At 55.1% G+C, this 24,892-nt stretch overlaps 1 long non-coding RNA gene across 1 annotated transcript in view; it reads left to right on the top strand.

Annotated features, from left to right (window-relative positions):
- The first annotated feature begins 834 nt into the window (after positions 1 to 834).
- The window catches only part of LOC140410128 (uncharacterized), a 40,696-nt gene continuing 16,638 nt past the window's right edge, over positions 835 to 24,892 (top strand). The window contains exon 1 of the long non-coding RNA XR_011940506.1: positions 835 to 1,123. This is a non-coding gene — a long non-coding RNA (uncharacterized lncRNA). The remainder of the gene's footprint in view (positions 1,124 to 24,892) is intronic.

Genomic DNA, 24,892 nt, shown 5'->3' with positions numbered 1-24,892 from the left:
TGAGAGAGAGAGAGTGGGTGTGAGAGAGAGAGAGTGGGTGTGAGAGAGAGAGAGTGGGTGTGAGAGAGAGAGAGTGGGTGTGAGAGAGAGAGAGTGGGTGTGAGAGAGAGAGAGTGGGTGTGAGAGAGAGAGAGTGGGTGTGAGAGAGAGAGAGTGGGTGTGAGAGAGAGAGAGTGGGTGTGAGAGAGAGAGAGTGGGTGTGAGAGAGAGAGAGTGGGTGTGAGAGTGAGAGAGTGGGTGTGAGAGTGAGAGAGTGGGTGTGAGAGTGAGAAAGTGGGTGTGAGAGTGAGAGAGTGGGTGTGAGAGTGAGAGAGTGGGTGCGAGAGTGAGAGAGTAGGGGTGTGAGTGAGAGAGAGAAGGGGTGAGAGAGAGAAGGGGTGAGAGAGAGAGAGAGGGGGTGAGAGAGAGAGAGGGGGTGAGAGAGAGAGAGGGGGTGTGAGAGAGAGAGCGTGAGGGAGAGAGCAAATGTTTGTCTGAATGCCTGTGTTTGAACTGTTTCGCTGGAGACCCTGCGGGTGCTGCTGTGCACAACCGTGCAGGCAGGGCCCGGCGGGAGTAGGCCCGAAGAGGCCTCCTGACATGATGGGCCGGGCCAGTGTTCCTCCTCCTCCTATCAGAGGGCGAGGAGCTGCGGGAGGCTGTGGAAGGCTGGGGGCTGACACCGGAACCCAAACGCGTTCAGCAGCTGACTCTCATTTATCATTTCACGCAGGGCGAGATCGTGGACAACATCGAGGTAAATGTCATGAAGTCGGCCGAGCACGTGGTGTCGGCCAAGATCGAGACCAAAAAAGCGGTCAAGTACCAAAGTCGGGCCCGCAAGGTAGGCTCCTCAGCAGCAAGGCCCAGGGCCTAAAGATGGCCGCCACGTCTCACCTGCCTTGTCTCTCTGTTTCTCTCTGTCTCTCTCTGTCTCTCGCTCTCTGTGTGTCTCCCCTCTTCCCCGTCCACCTCCCACGTTTAACCCCCCCCCCCGCCATACAATCCCCCCCCCCCCCCCCCGTCCAATTAGGGGGGAATGATCGACCGGATCGAGAACAACATGGACCAATCGGTGGGCTTTGTGGAGCGGGCGGTTGCCGACACCAAAAAGGCTGTTAAGTACCAGAGTGAGGCACGCAGGGTAAGCCTTCCTCCGTCCTTCCGACGTGCGTGCGCCCGAGGGTGGAGAGGGCGCATGAAGCTGAAAGTGCAAAAGGAATTGGCTCCCTTCAACCCCCCCCCCCTCCTTCCTTGCCTGACCCTTGACCGATTCGCTGCGCCGCTCTCTCTCCCCCGCCCCCCCCCCCCCCCCCCCCCGACAGTCCGGCACGGCTCGACACCGGAGTCCACCTCTTTCCCCTTTCCGCACCCATCCCTGACGGCCAGCGGCCTGATCCACCAGGCGAGGCAGCACATCGTGCCAACCCGGAGTTTGTGCTTTGACAGGTTCACCCACAACCGACGGTGTCTGATTGTTGCGGGGGGGGGGGGGGCGGGGGGAGGTGGAGGGGGGGAGGTGGAGAGGGGTAAGAGGAGCCCCTGAGATTGGCATGGGGCGGGGGGGGGGAGCGGGTCAGGCCTTGCCTCAGTCCCGCAGCGACGTTGGAGGGAGGCGCAGGAAGGAGGAGGGTACAAGGTGCCCGTCAATGCAACTCGTGCCATGTTGCAAAGGTTTCGACAGGTGGTATAGGCGATCGGGCCTCCGGAACAGGCTGCATGTTCGGCGCAGCGAGGTAGGCCGCAGAGATAGTTAGACGTTCCTGGCAAACACGATGCCATCTGATCGAGTACGCACCCTCTCGGCACGTCAACCCGGGAGGCCACCACACCACTGTCCACCCCGTCCTGAGACCCTGCCAGCCCAAACCCACTGTCCAGCCACTCTTCAGCTATCAACACAACTAAGAACAACACAGGGGCTTCAATGAGTCTTATATCAGAGAGAGGGACGGTGGGGTGTGGATTATGTCAGAGTGAGGGGGGATGTGGATCACGTCATACGAGGGGGTCTCATTTACGTTGCTCTGAGGGGGTCTCGGTTACGTTGCAGTGAGGAGGTCTGGGTTACGTCGCAGAGAGGGAGTCTGGGTTGCGTCGCAGAGAGGGAGTCTGGGTTACATCGCAGTCAGGGGGTCTGGGTTACGTTGCAGTGAGGGGGTCTGGATTACATCACAGTGAGGGGTTGGGTTACGTTGCAGTGACAGAGTCTGGGTTAAGTTACAGTCAGGGGATTTGGGTTATGTCGCAGTGAGGGAATTGGGTTACATTGCAGTGAGGTAGTCTGGGTATGTCACAGTGAGGAGGTCTGGGTTACGTTGCAGTGAGGAGGTCTGGGTTATGTTGCAGTGAGGGAGTCTGGGTTACGTCGCAGTGAGGGGTTTGGGTTACATCACAGTGAGGGGGTCTCAGTTACGTCACAGTGAGGGGTCTCAGTTACGTCACAGTAACGGTGTCTCGGTTACTACACAGGGTGGTGGTCTGGGTTATGTAGCAGTGAGGGAGTTTGGGTTAGATTGCAGTGAGGATGTCTTAGTTACGTCGCGGTGAGGGAGTCTGGGTTACGTCCCAGTGAGGGAGTCTGGGTAATGCCGTTGGGACGGTGTCTGGGTTACGTCGCAGTGAAGGGGTCTGGGTTACGTTGCAGTGAGGGTGTCTTGGTTACGTCACAGTGAGGGAGTCTGGATTACGTTGCAGTGAGGGGGTCTGGGTTACGTCGCAGTGAGGGGGTCTGGGTTACGTCGCAGTGAGGGTGTCTTGGTTACGTTGCAGTAAGGGGTTCTGGGTTATGTTGCAATGAGGGAGCCTGGGTTACGTTGCAGTGAGGGAGCCTGGGTTACGTTGCAGTGAGGGTGTCTCGGTTACGTTGCAGTGAGGGAGTCTGGGTTACGTCGCAGAGAGGGAGTCTAGGTTACGTCGCAGAGAGGGAGTCTGGGTTACGTCGCAGAGAGGGAGTCTGGGTTACGTCGCAGAGAGGGAGTCTGGGTTAAGTTTCAGTGAGGGGGTCTGGGTTACATCGCAGCGAGGGAGTCTGGGTTATGTTGCAGAGAGGGAGTCTGGGTTACGTTGCAGTGAGGGGGTCTGGGTTAAGTTGCAGTGAGGGGGTCTGGGTTACGTTGCAGTGAGGGAGTCTGGGTCACGTCGCAGTGAGGGTGTCTCGGTTACGTTGTACTGAGGGCGTCTGGGTTACGTCGCCGTGAAGGTGTCTTGGTTACGTTGCAGTAAGGGGTTCTGGGTTACGTTGCAGTGCAGGAGTCTGGGTTATGTTGCAGTGAGGGAGTCTGGGTTATGTTGCAGTGAGGGAGCCTGGGTTACGTTGCAGTGAGGGTGTCTCGGTTACGTTGCAGTGAGGGTGGCTCGGTTACGTTGCAGTAAGGAGGTCGGTTACGTTGCAGTGAGGGGTCTGGGTTACATCGCAGTCAGGGGGTCTGGGTTACGTTGCAGTGAGGGGGTCTGGATTACATCACAGTGAGGGGTTGGGTTACGTTGCAGTGACAGAGTCTGGGTTAAGTTACAGTCAGGGGATTTGGGTTATGTCGCAGTGAGGGAATTGGGTTACATTGCAGTGAGGTAGTCTGGAGTATGTCACAGTGAGGAGGTCTGGGTTACGTTGCAGTGAGGAGGTCTGGGTTATGTTGCAGTGAGGGAGTCTGGGTTACGTCGCAGTGAGGGGTTTGGGTTACATCACAGTGAGGGGGTCTCAGTTACGTCACAGTGAGGGGGTCTCAGTTACGTCACAGTAACGGTGTCTCGGTTACTACACAGGGTGGTGGTCTGGGTTATGTAGCAGTGAGGGAGTTTGGGTTAGATTGCAGTGAGGATGTCTTAGTTACGTCGCGGTGAGGGAGTCTGGGTTACGTCCCAGTGAGGGAGTCTGGGTAATGCCGTTGGGACGGTGTCTGGGTTACGTCGCAGTGAGGGTGTCTCGGTTACGTTGTACTGAGGGCGTCTGGGTTACGTCGCCGTGAAGGTGTCTTGGTTACGTTGCAGTAAGGGGTTCTGGGTTACGTTGCAGTGCAGGAGTCTGGGTTATGTTGCAGTGAGGGAGTCTGGGTTATGTTGCAGTGAGGGAGCCTGGGTTACGTTGCAGTGAGGGTGTCTCGGTTACGTTGCAGTGAGGGTGGCTCGGTTACGTTGCAGTAAGGAGGTCGGTTACGTTGCAGTGAGGGGTCTGGGTTACATCGCAGTCAGGGGGTCTGGGTTACGTTGCAGTGAGGGGGTCTGGATTACATCACAGTGAGGGGTTGGGTTACGTTGCAGTGACAGAGTCTGGGTTAAGTTACAGTCAGGGGATTTGGGTTATGTCGCAGTGAGGGAATTGGGTTACATTGCAGTGAGGTAGTCTGGAGTATGTCACAGTGAGGAGGTCTGGGTTACGTTGCAGTGAGGAGGTCTGGGTTATGTTGCAGTGAGGGAGTCTGGGTTACGTCGCAGTGAGGGGTTTGGGTTACATCACAGTGAGGGGGTCTCAGTTACGTCACAGTGAGGGGGTCTCAGTTACATCACAGTAACGGTGTCTCGGTTACTACACAGGGTGGTGGTCTGGGTTATGTAGCAGTGAGGGAGTTTGGGTTAGATTGCAGTGAGGATGTCTTAGTTACGTCGCGGTGAGGGAGTCTGGGTTACGTCCCAGTGAGGGAGTCTGGGTAATGCCGTTGGGACGGTGTCTGGGTTACGTCGCAGTGAAGGGGTCTGGGTTACGTTGCAGTGAGGGTGTCTTGGTTACGTCACAGTGAGGGAGTCTGGATTACGTTGCAGTGAGGGGGTCTGGGTTACGTCGCAGTGAGGGGGTCTGGGTTACGTCGCAGTGAGGGTGTCTCGGTTACGTCACAGTGAAGGAGTCTGGGTTACTCCGCAGTGAGGGAGTCTGGGTTAAGTCACAGTGAGGGAGTCTCGGTTACATCACAATGAGGGGTCTGGGTTACGTTGCAGTGGGGGGTCTAGGTTACGTCGCAGTGAAAGGGGTCTCGGTTATGTCGCAGTGAGGGTGCCTCGGTTACGTCGCAGTGAGGGGGTCTCGGTTCTGTCGCAGTGAGGGGGTCTGGGTTATGTTGCAGAGAGGGAGTCTGGGTTACGTTGCAGTGAGGGAGTCTGGGTTACGTCGCAGTGAGGGGGTCTGGGTTACGTCGCAGTGAGGGGGTCTGGGTTACGTCGCAGTGAGGGAGTCTGGGTTACGTCGCAGTGAGGGAGTCTGGGTTACGTCGCAGTGAGGGAGTCTCGGTTACGTTGCAGTGAGGGAGTCTGGGTTACATTGCAGTGAAGGGGTCTTAGTTACATCGCTGGGAGGGAGTCTGGGTTACATCGCTGGGAGGGAGACTGGGTTACGTCGCAGTGAGGGGGTCTGGGTTACGTCGCTGGGAGGGGGTCTGGGTTACGTTGCAGTGAGGGGGTCTGGGTTACGTTGCAGTGAGGGGGTCTGGGTTATGTTGCAGTGAGGGGGTCTGGATTACGTCGCAGTGAGGGAGTCTCGGTTACTTCGCTGGGAGGGAGTCTGGGTTACGTTGCAGTGAGGGAGTCTGGGTTACGTTGCAGTGAAGGGGTCTGGGTTACATTGCTGGGAGGGAGTCTGGGTTACATTGCTGGGAGGGAGTCTGGGTTACATCGCTGGGAGGGAGACTGGGTTACGTCGCAGTGAGGGGTCTGGGTTACGTCGCTGGGAGGGAGTCTGGGTTACGTTGCAGTGAAGGGGTCTGGGTTACGTTGCAGTGAAGGGGTCTGGGTTACATTGCTGGGAGGGAGTCTGGGTTACATCGCTGGGAGGGAGACTGGGTTACGTCGCAGTGAGGGGTCTGGGTTACGTTGCAGTGAGGGAGTCTGGGTTACGTTGCAGTGAAGGGGTCTGGGTTACATCGCTGGGAGGGAGTCTGGGTTACATCGCTGGGAGGGAGACTGGGTTACGTCGCAGTGAGGGGTCTGGGTTACGTCGCTGGGAGGGAGTCTGGGTTACGTTGCAGTGAGGGTGTCTGGATTACGTCGCAGTGAGGGGGTCTGGGTTACGTTGCAGTGAGGGAGTCTGGGTTACGTCGCTGGGAGGGAGTCTGGGTTACGTTGCAGTGAGGGTGTCTGGATTACGTCGCAGTGAGGGGGTCTGGGTTACGTTGCAGTGAGGGGGTCAGGGTTAGGTCGCAGTGAGGGAGTCTGGGTTACGTTGCAGTGTGGGAGTCTGGGTTATGTTGCAGTGAGGGAGTCTGGGTTACGTTGCAGTGAGGGAGTCTGGGTTACGTTGCAGTGAGGGAGTCTGGGTCACGTCGCAGTGAGGGTGTCTCGGTTACGTTGTACTGAGGGCGTCTGGGTTACGTCGCCGTGAAGGTGTCTTGGTTACGTTGCAGTAAGGGGTTCTGGGTTACGTTGCAGTGCAGGAGTCTGGGTTATGTTGCAGTGAGGGAGTCTGGGTTATGTTGCAGTGAGGGAGCCTGGGTTACGTTGCAGTGAGGGTGTCTCGGTTACGTTGCAGTGAGGGTGGCTCGGTTACGTTGCAGTAAGGAGGTCGGTTACGTTGCAGTGAGGGGTCTGGGTTACATCGCAGTCAGGGGGTCTGGGTTACGTCGCAGTGAGGGAGTCTGGGTTACGTTGCAGTGAGGGGGTCTGGATTACATCACAGTGAGGGGTTGGGTTACGTTGCAGTGAGGGAGTCTGGAGTATGTCACAGTGAGGAGGTCTGGGTTACGTTGCAGTGAGGAGGTCTGGGTTATGTTGCAGTGAGGGAGTCTGGGTTACGTCGCAGTGAGGGGTTTGGGTTACATCACAGTGAGGGGGTCTCAGTTACGTCACAGTGAGGGGGTCTCAGTTACGTCACAGTAACGGTGTCTCGGTTACTACACAGGGTGGTGGTCTGGGTTATGTAGCAGTGAGGGAGTTTGGGTTAGATTGCAGTGAGGATGTCTTAGTTACGTCGCAGTGAGGGAGTCTGGGTTACGTCGCAGTGGGGGAGTCTGGATTACGTCGCAGTGAGGGAGTCTGGGTAATGCCGTTGGGACGGTGTCTGGGTTACGTCGCAGTGAAGGGGGCTGGGTTACGTTGCAGTGAGGGTGTCTTGGTTACGTCACAGTGAGGGAGTCTGGATTACGTTGCAGTGAGGGGGTCTGGGTTACGTCGCAGTGAGGGGGTCTGGGTTATGTCGCAGTGAGGGTGTCTCGGTTACGTCACAGTGAAGGAGTCTGGGTTACTCCGCAGTGAGGGAGTCTGGGTTACGTCACAGTGAGGGAGTCTCGGTTACATCACAATGAGGGGTCTGGGTTACGTTGCAGTGGGGGGTCTAGGTTACGTCGCAGTGAAAGGGGTCTGGGTTACATCGCTGGGAGGGAGTCTGGGTTACATCGCTGGGAGGGAGACTGGGTTACGTCGCAGTGAGGGGTCTGGGTTACGTCGCTGGGAGGGAGTCTGGGTTACGTTGCAGTGAGGATGTCTGGGTTACGTTGCAGTGAGGGGGTCAGGGTTAGGTCGCAGTGAGGGAGTCTGGGTTACGTTGCAGTGTGGGAGTCTGGGTTACGTTGCAGTGAGGGAGTCTGGGTTACGTTGCAGTGAGGGAGTCTGGGTTACGTTGCAGTGAGGGAGTCTGGGTTACGTTGCAGTGAGGGGGTCTGGGTTACGTTGCAGTGAGGGAGTCTGGGTTATGTCGCTGGGAGGGAGTCTGGGTTAAGTTGCAGTGAGGGTGTCTGGATTACGTCGCAGTGAGGGGGTCTGGGTTACGTTGCAGTGAGGGGGTCAGGGTTAGGTCGCAGTGAGGGAGTCTGGGTTACGTTGCAGTGTGGGAGTCTGGGTTACGTTGCAGTGAGGGAGTCTGGGTTACGTTGCAGTGAGGGAGTCTGGGTTACGTTGCAGTGAGGGAGTCTGGGTTACGTTGCAGTGAGGGAGTCTGGGTTACGTTGCAGTGAGGGAGTCTGGGTTACGTTGCAGTGAGGGAGTCTGGGTTACGTTGCAGTGAGGGAGTCTGGGTTACGTTGCAGTGAGGGAGTCTGGGTTACGTTGCAGTGAGGGAGTCTGGGTTACGTTGCAGTGAGGGAGTCTGGGTTACGTTGCAGTGAGGGAGTCTGGGTTACGTTGTAGTGAGGGAGTCTGGGTTATGTTGCAGTGAGGGAGTCTGGGTTATGTTGCAGTGAGGGAGTCTGGGTTACGTTGCAGTGAGGGGGTCTGGGTTACGTTGCAGTGAGGTGGTCTCAGATACGTCGCAGTGTGGGTCGTCTGAGTTACGTCGTAGTGAGGGTGTCTCGGTTACGTTGCAGTGAGGATGTCTCGGTTACGTCATAGTGTGGGGGGGTCTGAGTTACGTCGCAGTGAGGGAGTCTGGGTTACGTCGCAGTGAGGGTTTCTCGGTTATGTCGCAGTGTGGGGGTCTGGGTAAAGTCGCAGTGAGGGGGTCTCAGATACGTCGCAGTGAGGGGGTCTTGGTTACGTTGCTCTGAGCTCTTGTGCCTCCCCCTGCCTCTCTTCTATCTCTGCTTTGACGCTGCCTCCGTTTTACGCAGAAAACCATCATCATTGTCCTCATTATTGTCGGCATTTTGGCGATTGTGGCTCTGATTATCGGATTATCAGTGGGATTGAATCGGTGAAGTGTGGTCCCCGTATTCCGGCCTTCCGGGTGTAAGTAGCCCAATCCTCATATTGGTGCTGGTGGTGGTGACGGGCATGCGTATGGTTGGCTAAGATTAGGCTCAACTGAGACAGTGCGGCACTCCCTCAATACTGACCCTCTAACAGTGCAGTGCTCCTTCAGTACTGACCCTCTGACAGGGCAGCACTCCCTCAGTACTGACCCTCTGACAGTGCAGTGCTCCTTCAGTACTGACCCTCTGACAGGGCAGCACTCCCTCAGTACTGACCCTCTGACAGTGCGGCACTCCCTCAGTACTGACCCTCTGACAGGGCAGCACTCCCTCAGTACTGACCCTCTGACAGTGCGGCGCTCCCTCAGTACTGACCCTCTGACAGTGCGGCACTCCCTCAGTACTGACCCTCTGACAGTGCGGCGCTCCCTCAGTACTGACCCTCTGACAGTGCAGCACTCCCTCAGTACTGACCCTCTGACAGTGCGGCACTCCCTCAGTAATGACCCTCTGACAGTGCGGCACTCCCTCAGTACTGACTCTCTGACAGTGCAGCACTCCCTCAGTACTGACTCTCTGACAGTGCAGCACTCCCTCAGTACTGACCCTCTGACAGTGCAGCACTCCCTCAGTACTGACCCTCTGACAGTGCAGCACTCCCTCAGTACTGACCCTCTGACAGCGCAGCGCTCCCTCAGTACTGACCCTCTGCCAGTGCAGCGCTCCCTCAGTACTGACCCTCTGACAGTGCAGCACTCCCTCAGTACTGACCCTCTGACAGTGCAGCACTCCCTCAGTACTGACCCTCTGGCAGTGCAGCGCTCCCTCAGTACTGACCCTCTGACAGGGCAGCACTCCTTCAGTACTGACCCTCTGACAGGGCAGCACTCCCTCAGTACTGACCCTCTAACAGTGCACTCCCTCAGTACTGACCCTCTGACAGTGCAGCTCTCCCTCAGTACTGACTCTCTAACAGTGCCGCGCTCCTTCAGTACTGACCCTCTGACAGGGCAGCACTCCCTCAGTACTGACCCTCTGACAGTGCTGCACTGCCTCAGTACTGACCCTCTGACAGTACAGCACTCCCTCAGTACTGACCCTCTGACAGTGCAGCACTCCCTCAGTACTGACTCTCTAACAGTGCCGCGCTCCTTCAGTACTGACCCTCTGACAGGGCAGCACTCCCTCAGTACTGACCCTCTGACAGTGCTGCACTGCCTCAGTACTGACCCTCTGACAGTACAGCACTCCCTCAGTTCTGACCCTCTGACAGTGCAGCACTCCCTCAGTACTGACCCACTGACAGTGCTGCACTGCCTCAGTACTGACCCTCTGACAGTGCAGCGCTCCCTCAGTACTGACCCTCTTGACAGTGCAGCACTCCCTCAGTACTGACCCTCTGACAGTGCAGCATTCCCTCAGTACTGACCCTCTGACAGTGCGGCACTCCTTCAGAACTGACCCTCTGACAGTGCGGCACTCCCTCAGAACTGACCCTCTGACAGTGCGGCACTCCCTCAGTACTGACCCTCTGACAGTGCAGCACTCCCTCAGTACTGACCCTCTGACAGTGCGGCACTCCCTCAGTAATGACCCTCTGACAGTGCAGCACTCCCTCAGTACTGACTCTCTGACAGTGCAGCACTCCCTCAGTACTGACCCTCTGACAGTGCAGCACTCCCTCAGTACTGACCCTCTGACAGTGCAGCACTCCCTCAGTACTGACCCTCTGACAGCGCAGCGCTCCCTCAGTACTGACCCTCTGCCAGTGCAGCGCTCCCTCAGTACTGACCCTCTGACAGTGCAGCACTCCCTCAGTACTGACCCTCTGACAGTGCAGCACTCCCTCAGTACTGACCCTCTGACAGTGCAGCACTCCCTCAGTACTGACCCTCTGGCAGTGCAGCGCTCCCTCAGTACTGACCCTCTGACAGTGCAGCACTCCCTCAGTACTGACCCTCTGGCAGTGCAGCACTCCCTCAGTACTGACTCTCTGACAGTGCGGCACTCCCTCAGTACTGACCCTCTGACAGTGCAGCACTCCCTCAGTACTGACCCTCTGACAGTGCGGCACTCCCTCAGTAATGACCCTCTGACAGTGCAGCACTCCCTCAGTACTGACCCTCTGACAGTGCAGCACTCCCTCAGTACTGATCCTCTGACAGCGCGGCACTCCCTCAGTACTGACCCTCTGCGTTGCGGCACTCCCTCAGTACTGACCCTCTGACAGCGCGGCACTCCCTCAGTACTGACCCTCTGACAGTGCAGCACTCCCTCAGCACTGACCCTCTGACAGTGCGGCACTCCCTCAGTACTGACCCTCTGACAGTGCAGCACTCCCTCAGTACTGACCCTCTGACAGTGCAGCACTCCCTCAGTGCTGACCCTCTGACAGTGCAGCACTCCCTCAGTGCTGACCCTCTGACAGTGCGGCACTCCCTCAGTACTGACCCTCTGACAGTGCAGCACTCCCTCAGTACTGACCCTCTGACAGTGCAGCACTCCCTCAGTACTGACCCTCTGACAGTGCAGCACTCCCTCAGTACTGATCCTCTGACAGCGCGGCACTCCCTCAGTACTGACCCTCTGCGTTGCGGCACTCCCTCAGTACTGACCCTCTGACAGCGCGGCACTCCCTCAGTACTGACCCTCTGACAGTGCAGCACTCCCTCAGCACTGACCCTCTGACAGTGCGGCACTCCCTCAGTACTGACCCTCTGACAGTGCAGCACTCCCTCAGTACTGACCCTCTGACAGTGCAGCACTCCCTCAGTGCTGACCCTCTGACAGTGCAGCACTCCCTCAGTGCTGACCCTCTGACAGTGCGGCACTCCCTCAGTACTGACCCTCTGACAGTGCAGCACTCCCTCAGTACTGACCCTCTGACAGTGCAGCACTCCCTCAGTGCTGACCCTCTGACAGTGCAGCACTCCCTCAGTGCTGACCCTCTGACAGTGCGGCACTCCCTCAGTACTGACCCTCTGACAGTGCGGCACTCCCTCAGTACTGACCCTCTGACAGTGCGGCACTCCCTCAGTACAGACTCTGACGTGTAATGACGCTGATTCTGTGGTATATCAGCCTGGGTCACAGCTATTCTAAGTTAGCATTCGATTTTTTTGCCCTTACCTCCTCCGCCTCCGGATCTCCGGGGGAAAGAAGTGAGGGTGCCGCCCCTGCTAGCCTCCTCCTCCATGTAATCTTAGTGTGGCACTGTGCCAGTGTGATGGCATTGATCCGCTTCGCCAGGAATAGCCCCCGAGCGTCGTGCCAGGCTTTTGAACAGCTGGTGAAAGGGGATGGGGCAGAAACTTGATGGATGTTTATCAGTTGCTCTTTCCAACTGCCTATCTGACCTCCTTAGTTACCGCTGCTTCCCTGATGTTAACCTGCCCCTTTGCTTCTCTTCCCACCCCTTACAGAAACTCCTGTTCGCAATCGCCTGCATCGTGATCCTGATTATCATTGTCGCCATTGTCCTCGCTGTCAGCTTCTCCTGAATGCTGCCCCCCCCCCCCTCCTCCCAACCCACACCCCTCCGTCTCCCTCCGACCTCATCCCCTCTCCCTCCACCCTCTTCCCTCTGGAGATCGTCGGACACGGGCTGCCGCGACGTCCGTCGGAATGGAGCCTCGCCGGGACCCGAGGAACATTCCGCCCGCCGTTGCTTCGTCTAGACGTCCCCGACGATCCTGCCGTTCCTCGTCTCTCCTGCATCCATCCTCCGAGACTGCCGAGCAAGATGTCCGGCCTACCTTGCATCCTGCTTTCCCCCCCCCCCAGTGGTGGCACCATCTCCACACTGCTGCTCATTGAGTCTTCAATCCTCACTCCCTCTCACTGCCTCTTCAATCCTCACTCCCTCTTATTGACTCTTCAATCCTCGCTCCTTCTCACTGCCTCTTCAATCCTCACTCCCTCTTATTGACTCTTCAATCCTCACTCCTTCTCACTGACTCTTCAATTCTCACTCCCTCTTATTGACTCTTCAATCCTTACTCTCTCTCACTGTCTTCAATTCTCACTCTCTCTCACTGACTCTTCAATCCTCACTCCCTCTCACTGACTCTTCAATCCTCACTCCCTCTCACTGACTCTTCAATCCTCACTCCCTCTTATTGACTCTTCAATCCTCCCTCTCACTGACTCTTCAATCCTCACTCCCTCTCACTGTCTTCAAACCTCACTCCCTCTTATTGACTCTTCAATCCTCACTCCCTCTCACTGTCTTCAATCCTCACTCCCTCTCACTGTCTTCAATCCTCACTCCCTCTTATTGACTCTTCAATCCTTACTCTCTCTCACTGTCTTCAATCCTCACTCTCTCTCACTGACTCTTTAATCCTCACTCCCTCTCACTGTCTTCAATCCTCACTCCCTCTCACTGACTCTTCAATCCTCACTCTCTCTCACTGTCTTCAATCCTCACTCCCTCTCACTGACTCTTCAATCCTCACTCCCTCTTATTGACTCTTCAATCCTCCCTCTCACTGACTCTTCAATCCTCACTCTCTCTTATTGACTCTTCAATCCTCCCTCTCACTGACTCTTCAATCCTCACTCTCTCTTATTGACTCTTCAATCCTCACTCCCTCTCACTGTCTTCAATCCTCACTCCCTCTCACTGACTCTTCAATCCTCACTCTCTCTTCGTGAATCCTCACTCATACTCAATGAGCGTGCTTCCTCTCCCTCCAAGTCCTTTGCCTCGACCCTGATTGCTGCTCATGGACGCCGATGCCTTGACCAGTCGCTCATCCCTCCATCGCCGTTTTGGGTTCATGGGGAACAGTTTACTGGCAGTGCCTGACCAGCCGCTTCGGCAAACAGTGACCCGCCGATATGGAATCACCAGACATCCCAGGTTATGGTTAATGCTCAGTTACAGCAAAACCAGGGTTGCAGGTTACACTGGAACCGCGGTTACAATCCCAGATACATTGAGTCTGATTGCAGTGGAGACTGGTTTGTAACTAAACCCTGTAATATGAAGAATCCTGGTCATGACAGGACCGTGATTACAGTTAAACGTTCGTAACCGAGACTCTGCTTGAGGTGAAACCGTAATACCACCAAAACTCTGCTTGTGCGCAGTAAACACCCATTCACTCCGCAGCGATGGCCACACTGCTGGGCTTGAAGAGGCAGCAGGGTGACTGTGCTGGACAGTGTGTGCGCGCGTGTGCATGTGCGTGTGCGTGTGTGTGTGCGTGACCCTGGTGAGGTACTGCCGAGCGCAAAACCCCATCAGCAACCAGGACTGCCTGCCAGCAAGGGCGTCAGTTTCAAAAGATGAGGGCTCCCAGGGTGGAATATCCCACCCGCAGTCCGACACGAATCGCCAACTCCAACCTCCCCCCCCCCCCCCAACCTGTAATTCACTCAGGAGTGGGCGCAGGGCTGAGCTATCAGTGTGAGTGTGCGAGTGAGTCGGTGCGAGTGCAAGTGAGGCTGTGAGAATGCAAGTGTGTGTGTGAGTGTGAGATGTTTGATTGTGTGTGAGAGTGAGCCCAGGTGCGAAAGAACACTCCTTTAATAGTGATTTCAGTGTATGCGTGTGTCTGTGTGTATGTGTCAGTGTGTGTATGTGTCATAGTGTGTGTATGTGTCATAGTGTCCGTGTGTGTGTGCGTGTGTATTTCAGTATGTGTCTGTGTGTGTGTGTGTGTGTGTGTGTGTGTCTGTCTGTGTGTGTGTGTCAGTGTCAGTGTGTGTGTTTCAGTGTGTCTGTGTGTGTCAGTGCCAGTGTGTGTGTGTCTGTGTGTGTGTCAGTGTCAGTGTGTGTGTTTCAGTGTGTCAGTGTGTGTGTGTGTTTCAGTGTGTCAGTGTGTGTGTGTGTTTCAGTGTGTGTCAGTGTGTGTGTGTCTGTGTGTGTGTCTGTGTGTGTGTCTGTGTGTGTGTCTGTGTGTGTGTCTGTGTGTGTGTCTGTGTGTGTGTGTGTCAGTGCCAGTGTCAGTGCCAGTGTGAGTGTGTGTGTCTGTGTGTGTGTGTGTCTGTGTGTGTGTGTGTGTGTCTGTGTGTGTGTGTGTCTGTGTGTGTGTGTGTCTGTCTGTGTGTGTGTGTGTGTCTGTCTGTGTGTGTGTGTGTGTCTGTCTGTGTGTGTGTGTGTCTGTCTGTGTGTGTGTGTGTCAGTGTCAGTGTGTGTGTTTCAGTGTGTATCTGTGTGTGTGCGTGTGTCTGTGTGTGTGCGTGTGTCTGTGTGTGACTGAGTCGGACCTGTGTTTGTACATGTTGGGGAGTACAATTGCACTCCCCTGCTTGTTGCCTCGACTCTATCCCTTCCCATACAGGCAGAACAACAAGCGCAGAGAATTGGCCACAAGCAATTTGACCAGGACATGCACTTTGATGCCCATTATATGCTTTGCATTCTATGAACAAGCTGATAAATGATATGGCTTAAATTGTGATTCTCGGGGTTAGTGAAGTTTAATACTGAGACCCCAGTGTCATTCAAATAATGATGTACATAATCCGTGTCTTGCTAATTCACACAATCCGAACACCAAGTGGTCGGGTTTAGATCAAACTCAGGTGCAAACAAAGACCCAGATTTCATTCCTGGGCTCTGTTGGGAGGAGATTTAGGCTCTAGGCATCAGTCATCCCCCTCCCTCTTCCACTATTCTCTGTGGCCCCCAATGAGCCTATCTGACAGTGCAGCACTCCCTCAGTACTGACCCTCTGACAGTGCGGCACTCCCTCAGTACTGACCCTCTGACAGTGTGGCACTCCCTCAGTACTGACCCTCTGACAGTGCAGCACTCCCTCAGTACTGACCCTCTGACAGTGCAGCACTCCCTCAGTACTGACCCTCTGACAGTGTGGCACTCCCTCAGTACTGACCCTCTGATAGTGCAGTGCTCCCTCAGTACTGACCCTCTGACAGTGCAGCACTCCCTCAGTGCTGACCCTCCGACAGTGCAGCACTCCCTCAGTACTGACCCTCTGACAGTGCGGCACTCCCTCAGTACTGACCCTCTGACAGTGCAGCACTCCCTCAGTACTGACCCTCTGACAGTGCGGCACTCCCTCAGTACTGACCCTCTGACAGTGCAGCTCTCCCTCAGTACTGACCCTCTGACAGTGCAGCACTCCCTCAGTACTGACCCTCTGACAGTGCGGCACTCCCTCAGTACTGACCCTCTGACAGTGCGGCACTCCCTCAGTACTGACCTTCAGTGCGGCACTCCCTCAGTACTGACCCTCTGACAGTGCAGCACTCCCTCAGTACTGACCCTCCGACACCGCAGCACTCCCTCAGTACTGACCCTCCGACACTGCAGCACTCCCTCAGTACTGACCCTCCGACACTGCAGCACTCCCTCAGTACTGACCTTCAGTGCGGCACTCCCTCAGTACTGACCCTCCGACACCGCAGCACTCCCTCAGTACTGACCCTCCGACACCGCAGCACTCCCTCAGTACTGACCCTCCGACACTGCAGCACTCCCTCAGTACTGACCCCTCTGACAGTGCAGCTCTCCCTCAGTACTGACCCTCTGACGGTGCGGCACTCCCTCAGTACTGACCCTCCGACAGTGCGGCACTCCCTCAGTACTGACCCTCTGACAGTGCGGCACTCCCTCAGTACTGACCCTCTGACAGTGCGGCACTCCCTCAGTACTGACCCTCTGACAGTGCAGCACTCCCTCAGTACTGACCCTCTGACAGTGCAGCTCTCCCTCAGTACTGACCCTCTGACAGTGCAGCACTCCCTCAGTACTGACCCTCTGACAGTGCGGCACTCCCTCAGTACTGACCCTCTGACAGTGCGGCACTCCCTCAGTACTGACCTTCAGTGCGGCACTCCCTCAGTACTGACCCTCCGACACCGCAGCACTCCCTCAGTACTGACCCTCCGACACTGCAGCACTCCCTCAGTACTGACCCTCCGACACTGCAGCACTCCCTCAGTACTGACCCCTCTGACAGTGCAGCTCTCCCTCAGTACTGACCCTCTGACGGTGCGGCACTCCCTCAGTACTGACCCTCCGACACTGCAGCACTCCCTCAGTACTGACCCTCTGACACTGCAGCACTCCCTCGGTACTGACCCCTCTGACAGTGCAGCTCTCCCTCAGTACTGACCCTCTGACAGTGCAGCACTCCCTCAGCACTGACCCTCTGACTGTGCAGCACTCCCTCAGTACTGACCCTCCGACAGTGCAGCTCTCCCTCAGCACTGACCCTCTGACAGTGCAGCACTCCCTCAGTACTGACCCTCCGACAGTGCAGCACTCCCTCAGTACTGACCCTCTGACAGTGCAGCACTCCCTCAGTACTGACCCTCTGAAAGTGCAGCTCTCCCTCGGCACTGACCCTCTGACAGTGCGGTACTCCCTCAGTACTGACCCTCTGACAGTGCGGCACTCCCTCAGTACTGACCCTCTGACAGTGCAGCACTCCCTCAGTTCTGACCCTCTGACAGTGCAGCACTCCCTCAGTACTGACCCTCTGACAGTGCGGTACTCCCTCAGTACTGACCCTCTGACAGTGCGGCACTCCCTCAGTACTGACCCTCTGACAGTGCGGTACTCCCTCAGTACTGACCCTCTGACAGTGCGGCACTCCCTCAGTACTGACCCTCTGACAGTGCAGCACTCCCTCAGTACTGACCCTCTGACAGTGCAGGACTCCCTCAGTACTGACCCTCTGACAGTGCGGCACTCCCTCAGTACTGACCCTCCGACAGTGCAGCTCTCCCTCAGCACTGACCCTCTGACAGTGCGGCACTCTCTCAGTACTGACCCTCTGACTGTGCAGCACTCCCTCAGTACTGACCGCCCGACAGTGCAGCACTCCCTCAGTACTGACCGCCCGACAGTGCAGCACTCACTCAGTACTGACCCTCCGACAGTGCAGCACTCCCTCAGTACTGACCGCCCGACAGTGCAGTGTCCCCTCACTCGTGATGGTCAGCCTGGTTTATGGGGTACTAGAGTGGATGGAGATAGGGAGTGAAACCTCCTTAACCATTCCTTCGGCAAAAATGAGTCGCTGAATGTGCGAGCGAGTGTATATTTATAAAATGTGAGTCGCACCCACCAAAGACTGTACATATGATCTAACTGATCAATCTATTGTGTATGTATCTTGGCTTTTTAATTTATAAACTTGTTTTCAAAATCATTTGCCGTCCTTTGTTGCGGGGCTCCGGACGGTGTTGCCCTCCCCCCGCACGCTCCCCTCCACGTTCTGCCTGAGTGTCTTAGTTGCGAGTGCTTTATCGCTGGGGGCGGGAGGTTAAACGTCGGTGTGAAGAGGTCATCCGTCAGCATGCTAACTCCCCGACCTTCCTCATTGGCGGCTGGGGTCAGGGACACCAGGAATAGCGTCAGGAGGAGGCCCATTCGGCCCCTCGAGTTGGCTCCGTCATTCAGTAAGATCCTGGCTGATCCGATGTGACCTCAACTCCACTTTCCTGTCCGTTTCCCTCCCCCAGTGGGCATTCCCTGAACTGATTCCAATGCAGTTGTAGCCTTTCGTCGGTATGGAGACCAATCCTTGCCGCAGGAGTCCAGGTTCGGTCAAACCAAGGCCCTGGACAGTTGGAGCTCGACTACTCCACTTGTACACTCCATTCCTCTTGCAGTAAACACCAACAATCCACCTGCCTCCCTCGTTACTTGCTGCAGCTGGATACTAACAATCAAGGCCCAAATAAGGCCCAGTCGGCCTAGGCTGCGCCTGGACTCCCGAGGAGCGCAAGCACTAGGGTGGGCGTTGACAGGTGGTAGGGGGTGGAAGCCGAACCGGTGTCTAGTGAACGTTTGATGGGGAAAGGGAAGGGGTGGGGGAGACCAGGAGCTGAGCAGGAGAGGAAAGCCTGAGGCCTCCTCCTCGGCCCGGTCATCCTTGGTGCTGGAGCGTCGCTGGAGTGCTCAAATCTGCCGTTTTGGATGCCTGCCCCCCCTCTCCATCTTCCCCCCCCCCCCCCCCCCCCCCACCCCTTACCCCAGTGGGCCGCTTCCAAGGACCGATTAAGAGTCAGCCATTTTACTGTGGGCCTGGAGTCACGTCCCGGCTAGACCGGATAAAGACGACAGATTTCCGTAGCCAACAAAAAGTGAACCAGGTGGGGTTTTATCCAATTGGTTCATGGTTACTATTATTTAGCCTGGTTTGTTATTCTTCAATGAAATTTAACCCCACAATCCTATCATTTGTAAACTGAGAAAAGGATTCTTCGCCATTCCACTGACAAATATGGATATTTTATATTCAAACAAACTTTATTCATAACATATATTAATAACATGTCATAGAAGTATAGCTTTTCAATTAACTGTTAAACAACTCTGAACAATAAAAGGAAAGACTTTAATGACTCTCTTATACCACCTTATCTCCAATTAAGCAAAGCCCATTACAGGTCAAAAGCCACTTGTAAATAAAGTTAGCAAACGCACGGGTGCTTGGTATCCTCCTGGGTAGAGATTTATTTTCAGAAAAAGAAAGAGAGAGAGAGAGAGACCTTTTCAGGCGTAACATGGAAGTCCCCGCCAGACTGGAAAATCCTACAGCTAAACTGCTTGCTACAGACCTGGTCCCTCCTATTAATTACACCATCTCAATCCCACTCGTATATCACGACCTGCTTACCTAAGTCTAAATGCAATGGGCAGAGTTCAACCAAAGGATTTCTGAAGTGTCATTTTGGACGGTGTGGCGGGTGTTCTCCCGCGTAGCCGCCTCCTCAGGGTGCCATTTTGAAAGGGTGCACCATTCGCTAAGTGAGCTTGAGGGTCACCCTCGCACCCCCGCCCCCCCCCTCACACACACACCCAAGGACAATGTCACTCTGCTGCCCCCCCCCACAAACATGAGTATTACCTATCCAAGGAAAGGCATCCTGCGAGGGCGCCACTTTCAGGGCCCCCAACCCCGACCTTCATACCCTCCCTTCAACCTACCCCTCCACCCTTCATACCCCCCTGATCCCCCCTTTCAAGGGCATGGCCCCCCTCAGGCCCTGACCCTTGAAAGGGGGACTGGAACCCTGGCAGTGCAAGGGTGGCAGTGCCAAGGTGCTGGTCTGGAGTGCCTGGGCCCATGACCACCCGGGGTTCTCCAAAGGCCAGTGAGACCGCCTCTCCAGCTGCGTTATGCCAGTTCCACGTTTGTGTGGACCAGTGCTAAACCGGGCCCAGCGTCGCCTCCCAGGCGTAGCCGTGAGGTCCCAGGCACGGGACAATCCAGCAAATATTTACATTTGCCCCGTAGCTCATTTAAATATGCGTTTCTAGATCTCACCCAGCGAGATGAGATCCAGATCGCTACGCCTCGCAAGGTGCGGGTGAATCGAAGAGCCTGTTCTGCGCTGTATGACTCTATGGCGATTCAAACGTCGTGAATCTCACGAGTGGCTTCTCGGGAGATTCAGTAGCCTCGTCCCGAAGTCGAGTCGGGCACCATGTGACCGTTAAATCACACTCAATGTTTCAAATTAGCAACCCCCAGCTCCCCTCGGAAAAAATGAATTATTCCTTTGACTCCATATAGGCAAACAGGTCAGTGGTGGGAATGAATGGTTGCCTCACTTTTACGACATCTTAATTGCATCTTTTGCCGACATACCGCCTGCCTGGTAAGCCAGGATTTTTAAAAATATCACAGCAACAGATTATATATACAATATATATAAAAATGTGCCACAGTCATCACAATTGGGTCTCGGATTGGGGTTGGGTCTCGGATTGGGATTGGGTCTCGGATTGGGATTGGGTCTCGGATTTGGATAGGGATTGGGTCTCGGATTGGGATTGGGTTTAGGATTGGGTCGGATTGGGATTGGATCACGGATTGGGATTGGGATTGGGTCTCGGATTGGGATTCCGTCTGGGATTGGGATTGGAGGTCGGATTGGGATTGGATCACGGATTGGGATTGGGATTAGTCTCGGCTTGGGACTGGGTCTGGGTCTGGGACTGGGATTGGGTGACGGATTGAGATTGGGTCTCGGATTGGGATTGGGTCGGATTGGGGTTGGGTCTCGGATTGGGAATGGGTCTCGGATTGGGATTGGGATTGGGTCTCGGATTGGGATTGGGTCTCGGATTGGGATTGGGTCAGATGGGGATTGTGTCTCGGATTGGGATTGGGTTTGGGATTGGGATTGGGTCTCGGATTGGGATTGGGTTTGGGATTGGGATTTGGTCTCGGATTGGGATTGGGTCTCGGATTGGGATTGCGTCTTGGATTGGGATTGGGTCTCGGACTGGGATTGGGTCTCGGATTGGGATTGGGTCTCGGATTGAGATTGATTGGGATTGGGTCTCGGATTGGGATTGGGTCTCGGATTGGGATTGGGTCTCGGATTGGGATTGGGTCTCGGATTGGGATTGCGTCTTGGATTGGGATTGGGCCTCGGATTGAGATTGATTGGGATTGGGTCGGATTGGGATTGGGAATGGGATTGGGTCTCGGATTGGGATTGGGTCAGATTGGGATTGGGTCTCGGATTGGGATTGGGCCTCGGATTGAGATTGATTGCGATTGGGTCGGATTAGGATTGGATCATCGATTGGGATTGGGATTGGATCTTTGATTGGGATTGGGTCTTGGATTGGGATTGGGTCTTGGATTGGGATTGGGTCTCGGATTGGGATTGGGTCGGACTGGGATTGGGATTGGGTCTTTGATTGGGATTGGGTCTTGGATTGGGTCGGACTGGGATTGGGATTGGGTCTCGGATTTGGATTGGGATTGGGTCTCGGATTGGGATTGGGTTTGGCTCTCGGATTGGGATTGGGTTTAGGATTGGGTCGGATTGGGATTGGATCACGGATTGGAATTGGGTCTCGGATTGGGATTCCGTCTGGGATTGGGATTGGAGGTCGGATTGGGATTGGATCACGGATTGGGATTGGGATTAGTCTCGGTTTGGGACTAGGCCTGGGACTGGGATTGGGTGACGGATTGGGTCTCGGATTGGGATTGGGTCGGATTGGGGTTTGGTCTCGGATTGGGAATGGGATTGGGATTGGGTCGGATTGGGATTGGGTCTCAGATTGGGATTGGGTCTTGGATTGGGATTGGGTCTCAGATTGGGATTGGGTCAGATGGGGATTGTGTCTCGGATTGGGATTGGGTTTGGGATTGGGATTTGGTCTCGGATTGGGATTGGGTTTAGGATTGGGTCGGATTGGGATTGGATCACGGATTGGGATTGGGATTGGGTCTCGGATTGGGATTCCGTCTGGGATTGGGATTGGAGGTCGGATTGGGATTGGATCACGGATTGGGATTGGGATTAGTCTCGGCTTGGGACTGGGTCTGGGTCTGGGACTGGGATTGGGTGACGGATTGAGATTGGGTCTCGGATTGGGATTGGGTCGGATTGGGGTTGGGTCTCGGATTGGGAATGGGTCTCGGATTGGGATTGGGATTGGGTCTCGGATTGGGATTGGGTCTCGGATTGGGATTGGGTCAGATGGGGATTGTGTCTCGGATTGGGATTGGGTTTGGGATTGGGATTGGGTCTCGGATTGGGATTGGGTTTGGGATTGGGATTTGGTCTCGGATTGGGATTGGGTCAGATGGGGATTGTGTCTCGGATTGGGATTGGGTTTGGGATTGGGATTGGGTCTCGGATTGGGATTGGGTTTGGGATTGGGATTTGGTCTCGGATTGGGATTGGGAATGGGATTGGGTCTCGGATTGGGATTGGGTCTCAGATTGAGATTGGGTTAGATTGGGATTGGGTCTCGGATTGGGATTAGGTCAGATTGGGATTGTGTCTCGGATTGGGATTGGGTTTGGGATTGGGATTGGGTCTCGGATTGGGATTGGGTCTCGGATTGGGATTGGGTCAGATGGGGATTGTGTCTCGGATTGGGATTGGGTTTGGGATTGGGATTGGGTCTCGGATTGGGATTGGGTTTGGGATTGGGATTTGGTCTCGGATTGGGATTGGGAATGGGATTGGGTCTCGGATTGGGATTGGGTCTCAGATTGAGATTGGGTTAGATTGGGATTGGGTCTCGGATTGGGATTAGGTCAGATTGGGATTGGGTCTCGGATTGGGATTGATTGGGATTGGGTCGGATTGGGATTGGGCCTCGGATTGGGATTGGGCCTCGGATTGAGATTGATTGGGATTGGGTCAGATTGGGATTGGGTCTCGGATTGGGATTGGGTCAGATTGGGATTGGGTCTCGGATTGGGATTGGGTCTCGGATTGGGATTGGGTCAGATTGGGATTGGGTCTCGGATTGGGATTGCGATTGGGTCGGATTAGGATTGGATCATCGATTGGGATTGGGATTGGATCTTTGATTGGGATTGGGTCTTGGATTGGGATTGGGTCTTGGATTGGGATTGGGTCTCGGATTGGGATTGGGTCGGACTGGGATTGGGATTGGGTCTTTGATTGGGATTGGGTCTTGGATTGGGATTGGGTCGGACTGGGATTGGGATTGGGTCTCGGATTTGGATTGGGATTGGGTCTCGGATTGGGATTGGGTCTCGGATTGGGATTGCGATTGGGTCGGATTAGGATTGGATCATCGATTGGGATTGGGATTGGATCTTTGATTGGGATTGGGTCTTGGATTGGGATTGGGTCTTGGATTGGGATTGGGTCTCGGATTGGGATTGGGTCGGACTGGGATTGGGATTGGGTCTTTGATTGGGATTGGGTCTTGGATTGGGATTGGGTCGGACTGGGATTGGGATTGGGTCTCGGATTTGGATTGGGATTGGGTCTCGGATTGGGATTGGGTTTGGCTCTCGGATTGGAATTGGGTCTCGGATTGGGATTCCGTCTGGGATTGGGATTGGAGGTCGGATTGGGATTGGATCACGGATTGGGATTGGGATTAGTCTCGGTTTGGGACTAGGTCTGGGATTGGGTGACGGATTGGTCCTCGGATTGGGATTGGGTCGGATTGGGGTTTGGTCTCGGATTGGGAATGGGATTGGGATTGGGTCGGATTGGGATTGGGTCTCAGATTGGGATTGGGTCGAGGATTGGGATTGGGTCGAGGATTGGGATTGGGTCTCGGATTGGGATTGGGTCGAGGATTGGGATTGGGTCTCGGATTGGGATTGGGTCTCGGATTGGGATTGCGTCTTCGATTGGGATTGGGTCGAGGATTGGGATTGGGTCAGATTGGGTTTGGGATTGGGATTGGGATTGGGCCTTGGATTGGGATTGGGCCTCGGATTGAGATTGATTGGGATTGGGTCTCGGATTGAGATTGATTGGGATTGGGTCTCAGTTTGGGATTGGGATTGGGTCTCGGATTGAGATTGATTGGGATTGGGTCTCAGTTTGGGATTGGGATTGGGTCTCGGATTGGGATTGGGTCTCGGATTGGGATTGGGTCTCGGATTGAGATTGATTGGGATTGGGTCTCTGGTTGGGATTGGGATTGGGTCTCGGATTGGGATAAGGCCTCGGATTGGGATTAGGCCTTGGATTGAGATTGATTGGGATTGGGTCTCAGTTTGGGATTGGGATTAGGTCTCAGATTGGGATTGGGTCTCGAATTGTGATTGGGTCTCGGTTTGGGTTTGGGATTGGATCACGGATTGGGATTGGGTCTCAGGTTGGGACTGGGTCTTGGATTGGGGTTGGGTCTTGGATTGGGGTTGGGTCTCGGATTGGGATTGGGACCTGGTTGGGATTGGGATTGGGTCTCCGGTTGGGATTGGGTCTCCGGTTGGGATTGGGTCTCGGATTGGGATTGGGGCTCGGATTGGGATTGGGTCGAGGATTGGGATTGGGTCAGATTGGGATTGGGTCTCGGATTGGGATTGGGTTTGGGATTGGGATTGGGTCTCGGATTGGGATTGGGTCTCGGATTGAGATTGATTGGGATTGGGTCTCAGTTTGGGATTGGGTCTCAGATTGGGATTGGGATTGGGTCTCGAATTGTGATTGGGTCTCTGTTTGGGTTTGGGATTGGATCGGATTGGGATTGGATCACAGATTGGGATTGGGTCTCAGGTTGGGACTGGGTCTTGGATTGGGGTTGGGTCTTGGATTGGGATTGGGTCTCGGATTGGGATTAGGCCTCGGATTGAGATTGATTGGGATTGGGTCTCAGTTTGGGATTGGGATTGGGTCTCAGATTCGGATTGGGATTGGGTCTCGGATTGGGATTGGGTCAGATTGGGATTGGGTCAGATTGGGATTGGGATTGGGTCTCGGATTGGGATTGGGCCTTGGATTGGGATTGGGTCTCGGATTGGGATTGGGTCTCGGATTGGGATTGGGTCAGATTGGGATTGGGTCTCGGATTGGGATTGGGTCTCGGATTGGGATTGGGTCAGATTGGGATTGGGTCTCGGATTGAGATTGATTGGGATTGGGTCTCGGATTGGGATTGGGTCTCGGATTGGGATTGCGTCTTGGATTGG

The sequence above is a fragment of the Scyliorhinus torazame genome, chromosome 4, assembly GCF_047496885.1.
Source record: "Scyliorhinus torazame isolate Kashiwa2021f chromosome 4, sScyTor2.1, whole genome shotgun sequence".
NCBI lineage: Eukaryota > Metazoa > Chordata > Chondrichthyes > Carcharhiniformes > Scyliorhinidae > Scyliorhinus > Scyliorhinus torazame.
Note: the sequence above shows the minus strand (reverse complement) of the source record. Positions and strands in the feature narration are given on the sequence as shown.